Source organism: Pogonomyrmex barbatus, unplaced genomic scaffold, assembly GCF_055798465.1.
Source record: "Pogonomyrmex barbatus isolate J1 unplaced genomic scaffold, ASM5579846v1 scaffold7, whole genome shotgun sequence".
Lineage (NCBI taxonomy): Eukaryota > Metazoa > Arthropoda > Insecta > Hymenoptera > Formicidae > Pogonomyrmex > Pogonomyrmex barbatus.
Window position 1 is genome coordinate 3,365,308 of NW_028297171.1, and position 22,843 is coordinate 3,388,150.

Below are 22,843 nucleotides of genomic sequence, written 5' to 3' on the forward strand. Positions count from 1 at the left end.
CACTTTAACGGTCACGAAAACGAGCCAAGAGAATTTCAAATGAAATTAATCGAATTCATAAATTCGAAATTTGTCCGAGAATTGACGCGATGATACTTCAGAGATTATATTATATATTGCGAGTGGAAACGTGGCACATTCGTCGTGATGAAGATTGGAGACGAGATGACGTTTGAACGTTGACGACATTAGAGCGGTGGTTGTTTTGAAATTTCGAGGACCCTCTCTCGCCGCGAATTCAAATTGGGGTCGCGATGCTTGGTCGCTGTTATTTTCTAGTCTCGCTTCTTGAAGCTCGGCGTGAGGACTCTTCGCCTCGCAAAATCGCACCTCAGGTCGCGACGATTGCACCAGACTGTCCGGTGAATTGTGTTAAAAATCGGGCGATTTACGGTTTCCTTCAAGACAATGGTCCGCGAACCGGCGTGACCGCGAGAGTAGGTAACAAATAGCCAGATTTCGACGAGGATGGTTCTCGCTTGGCCAATGTAATATCGCTCGTTTATCACGCGTATTAAGGCCAATGGCGAAGCGGTACGTAGAGGCGGGTCAGTGACAGACGGGAAATTTATCGCGCCTGTACATTCTTATGCGAGTCCCCTTCTCCCCCTCCCCCCTTCCCGCCGCTTTTCGGACAATGGCGACTGTCTAGCCCGCGGCTCTCGCAATGCTTCGTCCGCTTCTATCAGCGCGCCTCGTGAATCTAAAGGACGCTCCACATTTCTCCGTTCCAATTCCTAAGCGACGCAATAATTTTTAACTAACGCGCCTTCGTAATTTAACGCTACCTACCCACAGTCATCCCGCGGATGCATCTCCGGGGCGAGATATATATATATATATATTCTCGACCCAAGTTTTCATCGACGAGGGAGTTCGGCGGAGTTGTGAAAGACAAAGTGGGATATCGCAACGAGGGGAGCAGGGTGGTGAGAAGAGAGGCGGAGGGGGAAGGGAGATTTGATCTTATGCGAGAGATTATTGGTACGACGATTAATCGCCCCCGCGCCCGGCCGAGTCACGTATAATTAAATTAAACTTCTCAAGAATTTCACTTAGCGGCGGCAGGCAGGACGCCGATGTGTTACCGATTCCGGCGATGAACGCGCAATGAACTTGGCGCGTACATCAGGTGAGCCACGTGTTCCGACATATAAAATCGCGCTTCTTCTTCTCTCTCTCTCTCTCTCTCTCGCCTCATCTTGCCCGCCGTTCCCGGACGGGAATATTAATGAACTCGAGATGAAATACCGTGAATATCGGCCATTCACCGTGCGCGGTAATAAAGAGCGACTACACACGATCGTTAAATTGCAATCGCTAGTGGAACGTTACCTGTCTCGTTGAGAGAAAGAGAGAGAGAGAGAGAGAGAGAGAGAGAGAGAGAGAGAGAGAGCGCTTTCGCGGCGATTAAACTGCTTAACCTTTCTTGTTCACGCGTTCCCCTATTTATTCCGCGATTATGAAAATTCGCATAGTAATCGAATAATAACGCAACGTGATTTAAAAGCGGCGAGTTCCAACAGCGGGACGATATTTCAGAGTACATCCGACCGGTAAGCACTCAGCAGACACGTTATAATTGGCAAATTTTTCATAATAGCGTCATTACGGCGGCGAATTAGCAGCACGCACGAAAGTATTCCAACGTGAAATATCGAAAATTGCGACCCGCTAATTTCGCGACTAATGGAAAACCTATCTCCGGCGCATTGTGCCGTGCTCGCCACCGGGTAATTAAATGACCGATTCAGATTTTTTTTCAACATCAACTCTCCTCTTCGCCGTGCCAATATTATGGCACTTCGACTCGTCATCGCCGTTCGATTGGTCCAGTTTCAGGTTTTTGCAGAGACTCTCCCCTCTTTTTTGCCTGCCCCCGTATCAGTTCCCGACGGATAAGTGGAGCGGCAATCAGTTAAAGTCGTCTCAACTTCCGGGCAATTTGTTCGTTATGCTCGTGGATCAAGGCGGAAGGTGGATGTCGAAGCGGGTTCTGGACGTAATTTAACTTCGGCACTGGACGGACTTCTGCGATATGCACGTTCCGGAGAGTGCGGAGTGCCACCTGCAGCGGGTTCGGAGGATTGCTACTTGCGCCGAGGTGAAGTGCAGTATTGTGCTACTCCGCGATCTCTTACAGAATGCTCGACTTATTCGCTTGGATTTCCGTCAGTCTGCCCTTGAGTGGCTAACTTTGAAATATTCGTCGGAGTATACGAAATTATTAACTAAACTCACGCGAATTGCACGTTTAGAAATTAAATTAAGCAAGAACGTGTTCAGGAAATAGATTATTTTATATTATTTAAAAATGAATTATTAAATAATATTATTTAATATTTAATTAATGTTATTAGTATAATATATTTAATATTTATTAGTATAGCATAGTAATGTACATACATATATGTATAATATTAATATTATTAAAAATTAATATCTCATTTCATTAATATTTCATCTTAAACTATCCTTAATGCAAAACAAATTTAAAATCTATTTTAGATTTTGTTAGATAAAAGATACAATATTCTTCGAGAAAAATATCAACTATTTCGCTTTTATATACTAAAGAGTTGAATAAATATGGCTAATATAGACGTATTTGTGTCCTTAATTTGTTTGTTGATTTAATTCTTATTTTCTACGCGTTTTATTTCTCTATAATGAGAGGTTTATTCCGTTTATATTCCATTTTCCGAAGCAAATAAGTGTATCTTCCACTAAGATTTTCCATGAAGGAAAATCTCTCTTTGAAATTTCGTTGTTTCATCGCTTGTATCCTGCTCTAACTACACTCTGGAGTCACAAACTTGTGAGATAACAACATTCGTAGCAGCGCACTGGATCAGCACGTTCGCGAGACTTTGCGGAAACTTTGCACGAGTTTCAGACGGTGTACTCGCTTTTTTAAAGATGCCATTACAAGATCTTGTTTTTGCACATATAATTCAAAGCGTTATACTATGCGAAGGTAGCCCGTCTTCACAGTTCAAAAATATCTCATTCTACTTTTAACAAAAATAGGAAGAAGTAAGACAAATTATCTGCTTAAAACTAAATTATAAATCTCTTGGAACAAGAAAATACTAATACTATCTCACCAATCTTACAAACAAACTTTATTTAAGATAACATTCAAAAATCCTCCTAAAAAAAGAGCTCTTAAAAATATCATTGTTGAAATACATAAAAATGGGCATTATTAACTTTCTCACCAAGTGCGACGTAAGTGAGCTCGTAAATGGATTCAAATGGATTAAAATTCTGTACCTTGAGAGAGGAATTGCTCCACTCGTCTCCGAGCATTGACAAAAGGAAAGTCGTGAGTCCTCCAGAGAATGGACACGAAAGAACGCCATAGAGTTCTTTGAAGGGATTCATGGATCTCTCATGCAAGTTCATCTCGTCGAATATCCATCATAATGCATATGAGCAGTTGCGCTCTTATAATTATTGTTGCTCGCCTTTTAACAATTGTGTGTGAAGTAACGGAACTTTTCTCTGTTCATTTATAAAGCAATAAAAATTTTATCGCATTTACAAGCTCATAGAATGTCTCAAACAGGTCTCTGCGATAAATGTCCAATTCGCGGTGTTTAACAACTGAATAATTGATTCGACCTCGTCAAATGTACGTTTATCTTACTAAATAAAATAAAATTATAAATTAGATATCCGCGGACACGTTGACTTTCGCAATTATTAAATTGCCGTTGGAAGACAGCAATTTTCATCGTTCCATTTGTCATTCCCATCAGTCAATGGTTATTATTTCATTCGTTTGCGGCTTTCACACCGCGAAAGCCATTCTATTATTATCCGCCCGAAGATGGATGCAATTGTCAACGTATCTATGTGTAGCTGTCACCCCCCCCCCTCCCCGATGACAGGTTCCTCCGCCAATTTGTCGAATACCAGCTGTTGCATCGGTTCCGGTAGCCGCATTGTGGTTAGCCGCACATCTTAGTCCCACGACACCTTTGCTCGATACGGCTCGAAATACGCACGTCGCATCGTGACGAGAGACGTACAGGATAATGTGCGGGGAATTACAAGTGCGTTCACGTATTTTCGCAGGCGGAATTATGCGGAGCATTAGCGCGAAATATCGATTCGAGAATATGTTTTATGTGCCGCGGCAATTTATTCGCCACTGTGCCACTGCGCCTGCATAAAGTATACGCGAGTACCATTTTAATCAGTGCTGTATCCCTCGATGTACGCGAACGCCGCGAACTTTCCCGCGAATTATGCGCCAAGTTTCGTAATGCCAAGTAATCGTGGGATATCGGCGGGGCGCATCGTTAACCTAACGAAGATACTTGCCTCGCACCCGAGGGAGGGAAATGGGAGAGAATCGCGCGGGGAATGGGATCAGCTGCGAGGTATTAAAAATCCGGCCCTCGGCAGGCGCGGTTTTCATCTCCGAGGGAGGCATCGCGATGACGCTAAAGCACAAATGGAAATCGCACGTAACGCTCATACTCCAATCCCCGCTATCTCCTCGCTGAAAAATCGCTGACAAGCGGGACGTTTTATCTGGCACGACTTTAATGCACGTTCTCAGATGGCTGGATATAGTCCGGAGGGGGGGGGGGAGGTTGAGTCGGCCGTGGTATATAGCGGACGCGCGTCCCGCGCTGTAACGCGTGTTTGTAACGGGATCCTAACAATAAGTTACGTCGGGGCCGCGGTGAAATAACGCGCTTGCACGTCCGCCCGGTGATTATCATCGACGGAGCGGAGAGCAGCCGACCCATCCTTTAGAGCCGATGATTAAAGAAAACCTCGTTCGCGCGCTGGCGCTTGTGTGTTATTGCCGATCCTATCCTCCGTGCGAGCCGTTCGCCGGCGAGATAAGCTAATTTTAATTATCTCGCGGCGGGAGCGTGCTATTTCGCGAACGGACACGTCCGTTCTAGATAAGGCCGAATAAATGGGATTCGAGCGTCTACGGTTATAACTATGTGAGAATCGTCGGTGGTACGCCACTTTCTACACCCTCCTCCCCCGGTCGCCCGGCCACTCGCCCCGCCGACCGAGGAGTTTGAATTGAAATTCTATGCGCCGCAGGATAAAACGTACTGACTTCTACTAATCGCCGCCATTAGTCCGACGTTACAACTTCACGGCGGGCCATTACGAGGGGGCCCCGTCGTTACAGGCCGGCTGCCGCCACCGCCGCCACCGCCGCCGCGTTTATTGGTCGCCGTCTGACTATAGCGCGACGTTTACCACTGTCCGACTTTATTCCTACGATCGCGGAAATTCCCCCCCCCCCTCCCCCCGTCGCGCGCACGTCGATACCTATTATCGATTACGGTTAATACCTACCGCCTAGTTGCAGTCGCTTACCCGCTCGCTTTTAAGCGTTTCTATCGCGTTGCGAGCCGGCAAACCGGAAGGGAAACCCCCGCGTTCATTTCCCGTAAAAGCTTTTACTACCTTCTGCAACGGGGGAGAGGGGGGGGGGGTGACTCGCCGCTATTTTATGTCATTTATAGCCATTTTTGATGGCCTATACGAGGAAGTTAATTCGATGCGACTTATTTTCTTGCGCGTATTTTCTCAGGGACGTCCGGGGTACTTAATTATCTGTTTAATTTTTCAAATAAAAGGGCGGATACATCAAAATCGTCCTTCTTTTTATCTTTAGACTTTTAATTTTCTTCACTTTGTGAAAAAGTATCCTATTTAATTATTTTGCATAATTGTGTTAAAAAGTTGCGCGCGCGGCCTTACAGGTCAGCGAATAGAGTAAGTTTCTTCAACAGTTTCCAACCGTTTCTAATCGTCTTTCTGCTCGCAAAAATGGTGTAAAAACGATAAGGTGCTTCAATAAAATCAAGGCAAAGCCCGTGATACGCGCTGTCTTGAAAATTCACTATTCGGTATATAAAAAAAAAAAATGATCGCTTATATTAGCCGGGAAAAAGAAAACCGTGGCGATTTATGAAACGACCCCGTCGTCCAACTTTCCGGCCTCGCAACTTCTTCGCGCCGTGTACCTTAACTTAATGAATATAAATCGTGAACGCCGCGCTAACTCGAAGTACCTTTGATTAGTTACGCAGGTATGCACCCGCAACGAGATGAGCAAACACCCTTCGTCGTTGCAAACTTTATTCTCCCCCTCCCCCGCGTTCGCTTTCAGATTTAAATCTCGGGCGATGAGCGCCGTATAAATTTCGCCGAGGGACGCGCAAACAAGGATAATACTCGTGAAACCATACTCGCGATAATGATAACAATAACTGAATAACGTAACCGAGCATAATAAAATTGCAAAGAATAATGAGTAATTAAGAGACAAAGAATGGAAAATTCAATATGCATATTGGACTGGATCGAAGATTATAATTGCGTCGCGAATAACGGCGAATCATTAATTATCCTGTCTAAAAATCTTTTTCATTGTTAACCTCGTCGTTACGGCAGCCACAATGTCGCCGTTCATGGGCGAACTCTTAATTAGAAGAATGGAGAATGGAACAAAAAAGGATCCCGGGAGATTCGCATGAACGAGAAGGGGTATAACGCTGGAGGATATAACGATCGGTCAAAGAATAGCGATGCGACTAGTGAAACGAACGAAAACCACCAATCCGCGATATCGTGAAGCATCGTAAAGAGAGGATGATACGCAAATCACTCGACTTGGCGGAACATTAATTTTAATGCGAGCTAATGAGGAGGACGTAGGGGGAGTGCATTCGGGTCTCGCGGGGTGGAGGGGATATCTGGCCTTTACATCGAGAATTTGTCACTCTCTTTATCGATCCTGTTCGCGATGCTCGTGTCTACGATTGTGAAACGCGCGTAACACCCGCGTGTCCCGGCTCTGGTTTACAGCGGGTTTCGCGTTTTGAAAAAAAAAAAAAACTTCATCGGTTAATTCGAGATATTTTATAATTCCGCGCGAAACAAAACGTCGAAATTCCCGCAACAAGCCGGCAATTTAATAAGAATTATTTTTGCCGTGTTTTTTTTTGTCGTTAACAAACGACACGATGCGATGTCGACTGTGCCGTTGTCGAGTATATTACGTCACTTTTTTTGTCCGAAGTGGCGCATAATATCAAAGCACTCCGCGCACATTTCACTCGCGATATTTCAAGCGTGAAATTAAAATATCATTCCCCTTTCATCGTCCCTATTTTTTATTTTTTTTTTGTCCCGTGTACTTTGTCTTGTATATTTCCTAATACGTGCAGTGCTCTGGAATCTGCATCCCCCGTTTTTAGCGAAAGATTTTCTTTCTACCATCTTGACGTAAATAATTTTTAAATTAAATTCCTCGATTGAGAGAGATGGACGGTTATGGGATATGTTTATCCACTATCTGGAAATTACATGGAACGGAAGCATTAGTACCATTAACGTTCGGGAAGTTTAAGCTCAGCAGTTTTCTTTGTGACTTGTGTTTAAGGTACACATTTCCTCGCTTGCATAATTAATGATGTAACTCGGTGCTATCTTATTTTCCGAAAGGACGAACGAAAAATCAACGACGGCGAACATATCACGGTGAATGCGGGCGCATCCGGCGGCATTAATATTTCCGATTTTACGTATCGCGTCACATTCTATCGTTGGAGAATACATTTTCCAGAATGAAATATCTCACCCTCTCTCCCCCTTTCTTTCTCCGTCTCTCCTCATCCGGGGCGATTTCTCTAACGAATGACTCGGGCCACATGACGCGACTACGTGTGAACGTTCCGCGTGTGCGGCGGTCGGAGTAAATTTTCCGTAATATTCCGCGTCGCGAAACGTCGTCGTGTAACGGTGTCAGCGGTGTCCTACAACAACATTTAATACTGCAGCAAGCCTCCGGGAGTCCACGGTTCTCCAGCCATGCGAGATCAATATCCCGGTCGGCTCGCCCGAGAGTACCACTGTATTTTCGTTCCACGGAATCCAGCGGTATTTCGATATCGGCGTGACGGTAGTCTGGTTAGTACGCCGAGCTGATTCTATGCGCAATTTTAAACATCCGATCGCTCTCGTACGAAAACACCGCTCTCTGCTCCTACCCCTATTTCTCCCGCCGATGTCTACGACCGCAATCCATCCGTCTATCGAGAATCTGAATATTCCGGATATCCGGAACTATTTAAATTTACATTTTTGTCGAAATTACGAGACGCGACGCCAGACTCGTTGCGAAATACAATACTTAAAGGATGGTTTTACAGTCGCTCAGGCGGACGACTGTAAAATTTAATGAAAAACTCACCCCGTGGATGGGGGTACCTAGTATCCCGTGCCGGATGTATATTCAACGTTTTGAGAAATACACATTTTGCTATACCGTATGTGCCGTGCTCATCAACTCTGTGTGTCACGAGTTTACCTTCGTGTCGTGCCGTAACGAGTGCCCATCATGGTTACTTAAATGCCCCCTTCAAGAGCGCACCTAATTCCAACTTGAATGAGCAACTCGCCGAACAAGTTCGTACATAAAATTGAGATTCACAGGCCGTGAAACCAAAGGAGCCCACTGCGTCAAATTAGTTCCACTGTAACTTTCGCCGCACTAATATACATTTTCAACCCGGTCACAGACACGTCTAACGTTCCGCTCTCTCTCTCTCTCTGCATGAAGATCAATTTTCAAACTCCCGCAATTTTAATATTTAACGTTCGTTAGGACACAATCATTAGGAAACTCGATGTCTATTATAATTTAAAAACAAGTTTCCCGATTATCTATTGCTTATTGTCCCATATTAACGCAGTTTTTAAAACTGCAATCACTTGAAATCCCCATTTCTCGAGAACCATAATTTTACTAAATAATGTATGCGCATGAAGGATATATTAAAAGCATTTCATCGTAGCGCTGATCGCATTAAAATGTCGAGTACAATTTCGCTGCGCGTTACGTTGTTTGCGGGAAAAGAGCTTCAAGCGAATGTGGTTCTCCCATCATCTCTCTCTCTCTCTCTCCCCCTCTCTTTCTCTCTCTACCTCTTCATCTCGCTTCCTCTCTCGATGTACTAAAGAGCAAGATCATATTCCAAAAGCCGGGCGAGCAGGGCGCCGTGAATCTTGGCCGTCGGAACAATGGCGAAATGGCACGTACACCACGCGTCCGCGGTAGTAACTTAAATGTGCGTACATTTACTTTCCCCCGTGATTTATGCCCTTTAACTGCGGGGTTATAAATGGCCGAGTATTACCGCGAATATACCGAGATCTCGGGGATAAGCCCGGGCTAAATGCTCCGTTCGCTCATAGGTCCGCATCATGCAACGTCGATGTTCACTCGCCGTGGAAGTAATATCGATTGTCGCGGTGCTTCCATATCATTATTATTCGTTCAATTATTATGTGCACTTAATTGCCTGTTAATTTCCCCGACTTGCAAGCAATTCCGCTTCTCTACTCAGTTCATTTCGCGTACGTCATTGGATTAATATCCGCGCCATGATACTTTTATTATCACCACTTTGAACCTTTAATAAATAAAATTCGTTGTCATTTTATTGGTGATTTTTTTGTGTTGTATTTAAGAATTTTAATAATGATAAATGTATAATTATACAAGAGAATTAAACAAGAGAAAACAAAAAAATAGTTTTGACTAACTATACTTTTACGATAATTATGAAATTTAAATATCTGCAACTTAAATATCTGCTACAGTTTTTCAAAGTAATAAGTACGAAAATAGTATTGAATACAATAAAAATATAGTCATGGTAACAATATATGTGAATTATTAATCTATAGTGAAATAACGACTCAACTATAATTACACAGTTATGTAGACTTCATACAAATAGACTGTGACATTACATTTTTCCAGTTTAGAAACAAAATTTTTCTGAAGTAAGCATAATATCACAATATCATTGAGATAAGTTTAAAAAATACATATCGACAACAACGGTATATATTAGTTTATCGATTTACTATAAATGGTTAATATTATTATACGACATTTTCTTGCTTTATATAATTCGTTGATTGTTTTTTATTACAATATTATTATACATAGTTGAGGCGCTATTCGCGTATAAATTTCTAGTCGCTGGCACGACCTTTTTCTCTGAGTGTACAAACCTGATCTAATATCAAATGGCAGGGAGGATCCAATGTTGTTATAAATCAGTATGACTATGTATGACTACGAATTGTTCGTCCTATTCTCGCTCGCTCGAATCGATTTTCTTAAGTTATCCAGGTTAAGGAATCTCATCGTGCTTGCTCGTACTGTAGCACCAATGCCGGTCGATTGTTCAAAGGGTGGCTCGTCTGGTTGACGAACAAGGTAAAAGCAAGAAAGGACAAGGAGGAAAGATAATAGAAATGAAAGGAAAATGGGCGCGGACCTTTTCGATAAGCCTCCGGGGCTCTAGTTTCTCTCAGAATCAATTTCGTCCATCGAAAAAATACTCTTCTAGATTGCCGGACGTGGAAGTCTGAGAGGCGACGTTGGCACAGTAATTGCGCTTCTCCTGGAGCGATAAAGTTGTTCGCAGGTGCAATCGAATTCCTGCTTCCGTCAAGTAAGCTTCGTGTCTCTTTTTCCTTCTTTTTTTCCCCTCCTCTCTCTCTTCCTTTCCGGAACACGCGTCTGTGTTCGGTGTATTTATAGGATTCAATCAAGTCGGACATTTCCAGAATTTCGTTTGTGATTCCCCTCTTTTCACGTAAATCGCCTTTGCGTGCTTCGAACGGTATTGCTACAAAATCTCGGTAGATTATGTACATTAGAAGCGTTTGTTTTGATAACGGTAACGAATTTGGGATCAATATTTTAATAAACCTCAGAGAACGTGGAGCTTAAACGAGAAACCCAGGATTTATCTAGACAAGGAACAAAGGAAGAAGAGATACGCCTTTCGACAATTATAACAGTACTTCTAGCTTTGAAGTTACCGTCTCTGAAGCTTACTTATACACACTCACACAAACGCGTACACATATAATCACAACATTATGTGAGACTTCAATAAAACGGTACACTGCAACGTCATACGAAATTTCGCCGAGGCGGTTTCCCGCTCAGTGAAATCTCCGGAAACGCTCTCGTCTCCCTGCTGCGTGAGGCGAACACGAGGACACGTTATACATACGTATATATGTATGTCACATATGTAACATAGCGTGGTACTCGTGAATACGACCAGACCGTGCAAGGAGAATCGAGTCTCGCGGCTCAAGGATGCGGAAAGAGCGACTACGTAGGTAGGTACTCTCGGTTGTCGAACCGTAACGTCATAAGTTCCAGGTAACCGTACTCCCCCGAGAGTACGTTTACTTCTCCCGCGTCTCCCCTTCCCCCTCCCACTCCTCCGTCCGGAAACACGTCGAGAGACCGGGGAGGGGGAGGGGGGGAAAGGGGGGAAAGGAGAGGGATGGTAAGAGTGGAGGACCCGGACTTCAGCAAGCTCCTGAGAATGTCTCGAAGAGAACCGCCGCAGTCGCTTCATTCGACATCGCGCGTTTTTCCGGCCACGCGAAAATTTCTCCGCTGATCCGACCACATGTTAAATGAGATTACTCGTCGACGACAACAATATTGCGTGACGAACTGCAACACGCACCCAACGTCACGCTTCTCTCGCTCCGTTCCATTCCTACGAGGCGGGAATGTATTCGCCGCAACGACGCGACGATGGGATTTATGGTAGGAAAAATCTTACGTGAAGATTCTATTTTGGTACTCGTTACGTAAATAGAAGCATAAAATTTTCATTGTAGTAAATAACTATACAAAAATATATAACTGATAATAATTGAAAGATATCTTCTTTGTTTATCAAAACACTATTGTAAATTATTCTTGATGAAATTCCAATATTTTTAGATATAAGCGCGTGCGCGCGCCCCTCTCTCTCTCTCTCTCTCTCTCTCTCTCTCTCTCTGTGTGTGTGTGTGTGTGTGTGTGTGTGTGTGTGTGTGTGTGTGTGTGTGCGTGCGTGCGCACGCGTTTATGTGAATATTATTGCAAAATTTTTGAAACTTCAAACTTATTATACAAATACACACACACATTTCGCGAAATTTTCAGGAGCTTTAGTTTTTAAAATTATTGCGCAATGTGAATTCATTTACTCGCGGCAGAAACGCGTCAGATACACCAAATTGCAAATACGGTTTTTCGGCATTAGCATAACTGCACGCTCGAGGAGTTTGGCACGCATCGCCGAAATACCAAAATCCGCGTGCAATGTCTCAACGATGCGTTGCGGCAGCAGTCAGGTATTTGGCGGGCGGTAAATATTTGCCAGCGAAATTCGATGACCTCTTGTATACAAAAAAAAAATTGCAAAAATCGCTATTGGGCGGCGCTGTGTGGTCCGATTCGTTTGCATTTCCAAATATCGCGAAACGCTTTCGCCCCGCTCGACGTCGTGATCGATGACGCATCAAAGCGTAGTTTAATTTTGGCACCGCGGATTACGATTGGTGGATTGGTGGATACGATCTTAACGTGCTATCTCGAAGCGTAAAATGAAAATTGAATAAAGTAAATCCTTAATAAATTATCACTTATTTCAAGACTGGAATAATATCGGGATTACACATGCTACCTTTGTTATTCCATAGTTTATATAGATATTCTTGTTACCTTCTTTTTTTAAGAATATGACATATTTCGATAATTTCGAGTTGAATATTAATAAATATATTCTCATTAAAAAAATATATACGCAAATAAGATAAATTTGTTGATGTTAATTCATTCATTTTTCTCAAGATATTATTTATAAACGTGTCATAATACTTTTCATTTCATCCGTTTCTTTTCATCCGTTAATAAGATAAAACGATTAATCGTGAATTTCACGAGATTTTTAAAAGATTTTAATGAGTACTGACAGCTGCTATATATTTCGTATTTATAACCGTGAAAAAATAATGGATCGAATTTATTATAAAACGTCCTTTGTCACACGCGCACACGTTTCCGTTCGCGTTCACGCGTTCCGGTTTCGGTATAGCGTGAAAAAAAAAAAAACAACCTTTATTTTGTCTCTCTCATCGAGAATAATGCGCATTAATAAAACGAATGAACTATTAAATAAGACTATATTGACGCGCGGTATAATATATCGAAATTTATTACGAGGTCGAATTTATTTGTCCTTTCACGAGAGATGTGGGGGAGAGGGAGGGAGAAGGGCGGGAAGGGGAGGGGAGGTGAGGGGAGGGGAGGAGAGGGGAGGGGAGGGAAGGGAATGCATCAATTACAAGTCCTAAATTAATTATTAATCCTTATCGGTAAATGAGGCTTTAAACTATACCGGTCGCCAAACCACAGGCGCGCGCGCGCGCGCGGTTGTTTGCACGGAACATGTACGAATGAATGCAACGCAAATGCAATGCACATTTGCGAGCGGCAGGTATACGAACGTGTGTTACGTACGACGGGGGGGATGGGGAGGAAAGGGCGGACGGTGGGAAAGTGGGATAACGCGCGCATTTCAGCGCAACGATGGTGTGCGGGCCGCATACGTTACCGCTGCCGCGGAGATCATTCTGTAATAAATTGAAAAACGGCAACGTTAGCGGCGGTCGAATTGCTTCCGTCACGTTGTTCGCGAAATTCGCCCCGCTTTATAAACTAAAAGCGTGCCGGGGCTTCCATTGCCGCCCGCGCTCACCGATAACATCATTACCGATCGCCGCGCGCTCAGTCACAGAGAGGCCGGAACGTGTTTTTGTTCCGACCTCACGTCGGATAATGTTAATACATAATGCATCGCCAGCGTATATCTTCATTTACAAGCGAAATTAATCATTAATTCGGATTCAATAATCATTCTCGTTTGTACGTCAAGAGGTGTCAAGTGCGCGTCGAACGAACAATGCAACGCGTACATTTATGCGCGGCACCGTCACGGATTATATTATACATGTCAAAAATGGCTTTACCCCATTATGTCATAATGTCTTTTTAATATTCGATGAAATTGCAACGAAGTTATTAAATCAAAAGCGGTAATGAACATTAATAGTTATCACGCTGGAAAGCCCTGACGTTGTTGCGCCGCAACGTTTCGTTTAAATCATCCCTATTCCGGTTCGTATTTATTCCGCCGACCGTCGTCAATTATTATGATTTTTATCCATTAAATAAATAATTGGAGCGCGTCCGCCTTTTACAGATAGAATAACGCCACGATAGATTATGAGGTTAACGCGGTTACGCGGCGTGTTTGCGCAAATTCCAGGCGATAGCAAAATTGAACATCTGCTTAGAGCAGCGTATCTATTCCGATACCGCGGCGTTTCGCGTATCGATTTTCCGAGATATCCCCCGTACGTCGAAGTTCCAAAAATTATATTTTGCAAAAAAAAAAAAAATTTAAGATAAATCGATTTGACCTTCCAAACGAATTAAAATAATCATTCTCAAAGTCAAAAGTTAAGTCTGGAGCGCTGGCCGATGTCGGTTATTTACGGGTAAACAACCCGGAAGATTTGTTTGCTCTCGGCGACAGCAGACCCAGAAACCAGGGAGCAGCGTACGCGAAATATTCGCCATCGCTCGGCTCGATGGTGATAGGTCACATGTGTTCCGAGCGCAACGAGCGCACGTGTCGCGAGTATTTCGAGTCGAAGAGCAGGCACGTAATAATTCGAAAAGTGGCGATCGCCGCTGCCGTTACGCTCGGGGGAGGGGAGGGGGAAAGGGGGGGGGGTACATGACGTTTGTCAGGCAAATTCGTGCCGAAAGTTCCGTACCGCGGACGCCCGCGTCGCAGCTCGAAAGCTCGAAAGCTCGGGGAGTTCCGGAGCCGCGGCTTGCAGTTTCGGATACAACAATGATTGCGCGTGCAGCAACTGCTGCGCTTGCAGAGACATCGCACGAGCGAAATGGCGTTTAATTGCGCTCGCGGCCCGTGCAACGACGAGTAGCATGACGAATTATCGGCGCAACGGTCATAAATAAGCCATTCTCGGTGTAGAACAAAGTATACGAAAGTGAGGTATTTGCATCATTTATCACAAAGGCGGCATCTCGCACAGTCAATTGCCGTGGAATGAGGAATAATTTCACCGGAAGAACGTTCGCACGTTCTTCCGGTGAAATTATTGATAATTTTCCTTTTTGTAACGCACCGCATTTCCATGATGCGGATAAAACTCCTAAAATTTTTCATTAACTACTATTTTAATGTTTAAAATCCAATTAAAACTTTTTAGCTTGATAATTAAACGATTAAAAATTAGACTAATATATTAAAATATATTAAAGCTTCTTCAATTTATTTAGTAAGATTGATGAACTTACACCACAGGAGAGGTGCGCTCCTGTCATTGGTTCTTATCTCGCCTTCTTCGGTATTAATGAATTTCGAAAATATGTGCAAAGAAAAAGTTACTTTTAATATGGAAAATGTGATTTATGGACGATGCGATTACGAATTATTTTATCATTGAAATCTAACATGACGGAGACCGATTATTTTACACATTTATATCGTTGCAAGGCGTAACATCGTCGAGAATTTATAACAAGTTTCTTCAATTGCATCGGAAAGCAAAACGCAGATGATATCGACAGCAGTCGCAATTCGCGATAGCCATCGCTATATATTCGATTAAGTTCTTTTGAACACGGATTCATTTTGATTGCGTCATTCGTTTTGATCGCGACGCGTAAAGTAAAAGTCGTGAATCGATAACGTTCATAAAATCATTACAACGTTATAGCGTGTTCTGATACAGCAATAATAATCATCCTCTCGCAATAGAGATCTTAATTTTATTATGAACTTCTCTGCTACCACGTGCATAGCGCGTATTAAAATTTTTATCACGCACTTCTCTATTTTTTGCTTAAAAATTTGAATCTCTATTAAAAAATGAGATAATTAAGTTATACTAACAGAATGTCAGATGACTTATAAATTATCTAGATATACATAGAGAAATATCTGGAATATTTTTTTTTTTTTTACTGTAACATCGAGCGTTTCATTTTTCGGCGCTCGGGCCGACTGCCTATCTCGATCACTTTTAAAACCGCCAGTGCGAGAATGGGTGACGCTAATTGAGACGAAGCATCACGCTTCGTGGTATGCGCATTAATAAATCATATGCGAAAAAACGTAAACGCGCGAACGCGAATCGATAAACGCGCGAGCTCCGCAGGCGCCGCTGTTGCGGAGAAACTGTTTAACCCGCGAAACGAGGTGTCGACGATCTCGAGCGCGGCGCACTCACGGCGCCCACCGGAATAATCTTATTAAATAAGTATTCGAACTTGTCGAAAATCTAATAACAAGCCGCAGGTGAAACAGCTCCCTTACAAACGTAACCGACGGACCGTGAAGATCATTTGCCGTATTCTCCGCCAAATTCTAAGCAATTTCCGCGCGGAATCTCCCGTGTCCAATTACGCGTTGGCACGACGAATATTGAGATTTTTATATGAGCCACACATTTTTTTTCATTTTTTTTTTTTTTTACAATATAAAATCGAACGCGTTCGAGACTGAGATATCGTGTTTCACGGCCTAACAAAATCTTTTATTTCTCGTTCGTTTATTTTGGCCCGCGATATTTCGGAAAAAAAAATGTATCAAATTAATTAAATCAATTTAAAGCATTGAGATAAATATGTAGCGGATAAAAATAATTATGTGTACAATTAAAATGTGTATAATCTTGAGGGTTGAAAATATATTGACGCGATTCATGCATAATCAATAATCGGAATGCCTTGAATGGATATCTTTATTTATTGGTTCTTATCTTGGAAAGCAGCGCGAGACCTAGTGGAACAACGATTTCATCGTGAATTCTATAAATTCCGCTTCTTACTTTACGTCGGCGGGGGTAAAGGACGTGAAATGAGACCCGCAAAGTGAACTCTTGCACGGAATCTAAATGCGAACGGTACGCGTGTGCCATGAACAAATTTTGAGAGAGTAAAGGCTCTACCATTCTTGTACGTCAAGTCTCTGGTCTTGCCACAAAAGAAATGCGCCGACGACGCGATATAACAAAATTTACTTTCGACCCGATTAACTTTTAATTTAGCAGTCAGATGTAGATGAAAAACGCGTGCTTTGACCCATGCGAGTACGTAAAGGACGTACGTTCCGCGAGACGCGTGTCACTCTTTAGAAGCAAATCTCGCGACGTCGGTCGCAAGACTTTTTTTTTCCCTACATAACGAAGTTTCAATCTCGCTTCGGTCTCTATATTTCGCTAACGATAACGTCGGAGGCTTCGTCTCTGTGTCTCGGATCAATATCCATCCGGACACGGAGCCGGCGGCATGTCGATGAGGTACGAATGCTCGAATGCGCGCGAGTGATAGTTACGTTGTGCGACTCGGCTCGCATAGTTGAGAACCTAATCACGGATTTCCTAGAGAGTCGTAAAATCCTTATTAGGTATTCGGCCCGGCCCCTACCTATAATCCACGGCGGAACTATAATATCGTGCTAATATTATGCATGGTGAATCGCGCAACTCGATATTCGCATGCCACACGTATTACACCGGCGTGGCGTGGCGTGGCGCGGCGCGGCGCGGCTCGGCGTGCGCCCTTGTCCGGCCATAAATAAGGAGCGAAGTAGTATTAGCCAGTAATAAGCTCCTCCAGTTTTACGGGAGGAGAGGATGATACACGCGAATAAACCGATCCAAAACGGCTAATTCATTTACGCGAAATTTATATGCGGCGAGGCAGCGCGTTTCGTGAATCCTCGGCACAATGTCTATATTATAGAAACATACATATATTACGCCGAATAAATAGTACCTCTATCGTATATAATTCCCAATGTATATTATGCACACACATACACACGTACCACTGAATAGATTGAAGAGAATAACTATCTTATTCTTCTTCCCTTTCTCTTTTGGAACGTGCCAACGCGAATTTGTTTTCATACCTTTGCAAATGGACGGCAGTCGCGATATCGACCAACTGACTAATTGCGACGAGCTTTTCCAGAACGTTCGTAGAAACGCGATAATCACGAAGAGCACGAAAATTTCGTCCGTGAATGCGTGCTGGATATAATTGCATGTCCAGAAAAATGGCAGCGTTACCTGTAATATTTTATAGAAACCGCTTTCGGCGCGCTTCGACGCCGAAACTTCCGGAAAGAGAGATAGAGATATTAGGAATTTTTCGTGAAACGCGAAACGAACTTCTTCCCATCGCGTGATACTCGTTATCACATCGCTCGTCAACCATAACATCCGTCACATTATTACATGCACTAATTAATTAAATCGGAATTCCATAGCCCTTGGAAATCCTGTGACAATGTAGTACTTGGTTCATAAATCGTTACTCCGAAGCGATGCTTAATCCTACTCGTTTCCAACGTAATTATCGTTGCGAATTTAATTACTTAATTGAAATTTTTCCAGATATCACAATTAAGCTACAATTATTCATTAAAATTCATTATAATTACGTAACGATATATCGCACGATCTCTTTCTCACACACACTACTTCGTATTTCTGTATCCGATGTAAGAGCTATCAACTTTTAATAGAATAATTTTAATCTTATTACATGACGTATAATTTAAAATCGTTTACAAAATACAACAACAATCGAACGGGGGAGTATCTCTAAGTGTATTATCCTCCCCTCCCCCATGTCCCCGTGTTCGGCGTTCCGAAGGGATTAAATAATAATTCTCCGAGGAATTTCATTTTTAGAACACGCGAGATATCTCTACCTATCCGTATCTAGCCATCTATCCCCCGGTCGAAACTCTCCCCCATCCGAAACTCTCGCATATGCGCATTTCCGTCCCTTGTTCGCGGAGTTCGTGGCCTCCGCCGCTGGCTCGAACTGGTATTAAGCGGCGGATTCTTGGCGACGTTCCGGGGGTTGACGCACGCGGCGGCAGTATTTTCCCTCGCCGAGTGCGACGAGCTACCTGTCCGCCGGCCGTGGCCGGAGCTCGACGTGGGACGTTCCGTAGGACCTGCGCGCTCCGCCGGCCTGGCGGTTCAGTCGCTTCTACCAAGCGGCACTCACGTTCCGTGTCCGGACCGCACGCGCCTTTGCCGCGCGAGAGACCATCCTCTCTGTTTCTCTCTCCCTCCCCCTCTCTCTCTCTCTCTCTCTCTCTCTCTCTCTCTCCCCCTTTCGCTCTCGTTCTGCGCGGCGCGGCGCGGCGACCGCAGCATCCCTGTGCATCTGTGCACGAGAGCCGCCGGATCAATCGCGCGGATTCTCCGCGCGGGCTGAATATCGCGCGCGAGCGATACAACTGAATATTTCGGATATTCGGTTGAACTGAAGAACTTTCGTTGAGCGATAGATCTCGTGACCTCGCGATCCGGAACGATCGCGAAGGGAGCCGATTAACAGTGTGCTGTGGGGGGAGAACCGGCGTTGTTTGACAAGTGATCAGTGAGCAGAGATTCTCCAGTTTTCTTCGGTTAGTGCTTCGTGCGCGAAGGAGAGCGCAGTCTTCGTAAGAGGCGACGTAATAGGTGAGTGTTTTTTTTTTCTTACCGCTCTCTTCCTTACACATCACACACACGACACACACGACACACACGACACACACACACACACACACACACACACACACACACACACACACACACACACACACACAGTTGAATCTTGTCTTTGCTTTTACGACCTTAACAGCATCGATCGTGAGACAAATGCGCGTTGTAATAGTCCGATGGTAAATCTTGCTACGGAAACAAAATACAATGTGAAGTGAAGAGCGACGTTGTGAAAGTGCTGCTTTCCACGATGGCTCACGTTGATATAAACGAGCACACTGACTCGTCACGTGTATCACGGCTTTCCCTTCTACAAGACTTTTAACCTTCTACAAGACTTTTAAAGGCCATAAACAATTTTATGCGAATTCGTAGACATACTAAATAAAAGCAATAAAAAAAATTTTCTCTTTTATTTTATGATGTACCGACTCCTGGCTCAGTTTATCGTGATAGTTTATCATAAGCGTTTCACGTTGGTGATTAATTAATTGAAAAAAAAAAAAGAAGCTCGCTTATCGTTTTGCAAGATCACAGACGTAGAATTAATTTAGTTAATTACACAGCGCGGTTTATACGAGTCTAATAGTATATTCGAGCAGAGATCGTGGAGATAGGAGATAAGCGATGATCGCGCGGCGTAATGTCAAAAAGCGATTCCAAGTGGGCAAAGTCAATATGTGTCGTCCTCTTTTCGCAGTTGATGAACGTGATACGTCACAATCGATCATGGTACGTCGCGAAAAACCGTCGCAAAAGCGGAAGTGCCTTTCTTTTTCTGTCGCTTGCCGAGTAAGCGGGGTCGCGCAGAGACGCATCGAAAAGACGAAAATAGCGAATTTGAGGGATTAGCGCCAAAATTAATCGAGCGATAATTCAAGGATCGGTAAGAATTAACGCACGTGCACACACGTCACCGTGTAATGCACTCCTAATTATTGCACCGGCGCTTTCCTCCCTCTGGGATCGTGCGGGCTTAAAGGGCCGGCGGACGTGCGTCATACGTTATTCTCGATCTTCGTTCACTGGTGAGAGTAGGTGGTTTTAACCATTTTGCCCTTAGTTATGGCGGACCCGGTCGTCTATTAATAAGGAGAGAGATCCCCGGGTCGCCTTTGTTATCAAGCATCATGTCACAGTATGAATTGCGCCAGTTCGAACCACTGAAGCGGCTACCATAATGAATGGCCGATAGTTAGGTGCTTGCGGAAACATCAGCGCGTTTCATTCCAACCCTCCAGCCCTCTCCCCCCTCTCATTCTCCTGGAATATCGCCGCGTTTCTTGCGTTCGATCTTTCTCTTTCTTATCTCTTTTTTCTTTCCTTTCTTTCGTTCATTCACCTCTTAAATTCAATATATTGTAAATTAACGAGCTTGAAAATTAAAGTTAAAAAGCACATCATAATGTTGTACGTTATTTTTATAAAATAACATATTACGAAATAACATATTACGTTAGTAAAATACTAATTGTATTATTCTTGAAAATGAAAATTAAAAAGCACATTACAATGTTGTATGTTATTCTTATGAAATAAAATATTACGTCTTTCTACAAAAAATTTTAGAAACTCTTTCAAGATAGAGGTTTCTTTGCGACGTGAACGATCTTAATCGAATTAAATTTTTTTATGTATAAAATACATATTAAATTACACTAATTACATATTAAATTATATTAATTTATATTAAATTATATTAATTATATTAATTTGTATTAAACAAGAAGAGATTGACGCATAATATAAGTAAATTACACATATGTGACGTAGAAAACAAAACAGAATGAATTCAACGATCAAGATAGTGGTTTATTGACAACAAAGGATTTCGACAAATTATTATAATATAACCGCTTGATAATTGAAAGCACGTGTTTTGTAAAATTACAAGACAGCCAGTTGGTCGAGCGAGTTAATTAACTCGCGGGATATAAACGCATTCATCAGGAATATATATCCGGATCGAAAATCATAATTCTCAGTGGTGGAACATGATGCTTCATCCTAATTACATCATGGCTGACTAACCGCAAATGCGTTTCAAATTTGGAATTTCGGATCATCATACGTGTCCACGTCCGAATTAGACAGCACTCGTGAAAGAGATAGTACCTGTCACTTCACTTCGATCGTGAACGTATTGTCAAAAGATTGTATCAAAACTAATTGCGATACATGTATAATTTAATAAATGTCGCGTTAAATTGTCGATTTGATTTTGCTATTGGTAATCCGTGAAAGATAAGCTTATTGTACAATTATTGTACAATTGTTACACATCTCGTGATATTAATTGAACAAAAATGATTCCCAATAAAGCTATGATTAAATTATATTACGAACTTTATCATATTAAGAATCTCCGGAACTGGGAAGGGTTAAAATATAAAATAGGAAATGTATGAATAACATGGCAGGAATGTTCCTCTTTCCGAAAAATGTTATCATCCTAATGCGGACGAGAGATCATCAAGGGATGATAACAATCGATCTTCTAGGAAACGACGAATACTGTTTAAAATTCAAATACGAGCTCAACGCTTTCGGCTGCGTAGCAGCTACGACGACTGTAACATCAGCATTGGGATAAAGGAATATAAATGAGAATTATAATACATTTAGATGTGAGATAAGAACAAGGAAGACATTATTGAACCTTTCACGTTTCAACTGAGATCAGTCCTATTTTAATCCGGCGCCGTTTGACTTTTGAATTAATATCCCTGATAGGTGAGCGATATATTTGCGAGTCCTTTGAATAATAAACATGCAGAATATATAAAATTGGGAAACGAACGGAAGAGAGAAAGGGAAAAATTGACGTTTAAAAGAGAGGAAGAAGGACAACGACGGGATATCGATCAAAATGGGAGAAGAGATAAATTTTAAACATCATGCATGCCACTGCGAAGAATTCTGACGTATCGCCAAAATGTCGCATACAGTTCCACTTATGTAAGAGACATTTTCAATGAACTTTTTTTCTCAACAACCGTATGTCTCTTTTCCATACAATTCTATATGTCGAATATCCATTTGCTAATCAAAGAATTTAACGGCAAGACGAATAAAAGTTATGTCACGTAATAAAAAAGTATCTCGTGCGTCGCGTCGTCGCATTCCGCGCATATTCGTCGCATGGAATAAGAAAGGAGAGACGCGGGGGAGGGAGGGAGGGAGGGAAGATGAAAGTTAGGATGCATATAAAAGATGACTTAGGTGGCACGTAAGCGAAAGAGCACGAAGATTCATGAACTGATTTCGAACAAGCGCCGACGTCGTAACTCCGGCATTATACGTCGCACGCGCGGCATCTGCCGCGTGCTCGCATTTAAAACAATCTCACGCGACGTAAGTCATC

General features: G+C 42.8%; 1 protein-coding gene and 1 long non-coding RNA gene across 3 annotated transcripts in view; one reads left to right on the forward strand and one right to left on the reverse strand.

Annotated features, from left to right (window-relative positions):
- The window catches only part of LOC148934924 (uncharacterized), a 214,717-nt gene that overhangs the window by 107,102 nt on the left and 84,772 nt on the right, over positions 1 to 22,843 (reverse strand). The gene's annotated exons all lie outside the window — the stretch shown is intronic.
- Positions 18,839 to 22,843, forward strand: part of LOC105429461 (opioid-binding protein/cell adhesion molecule homolog) — a 193,117-nt gene continuing 189,112 nt past the window's right edge. Inside the window, exon 1 of the mRNA XM_011642459.2 lies at positions 18,839 to 19,455. The gene's annotated coding sequence lies outside the window, so the exon portion shown is untranslated. The remainder of the gene's footprint in view (positions 19,456 to 22,843) is intronic.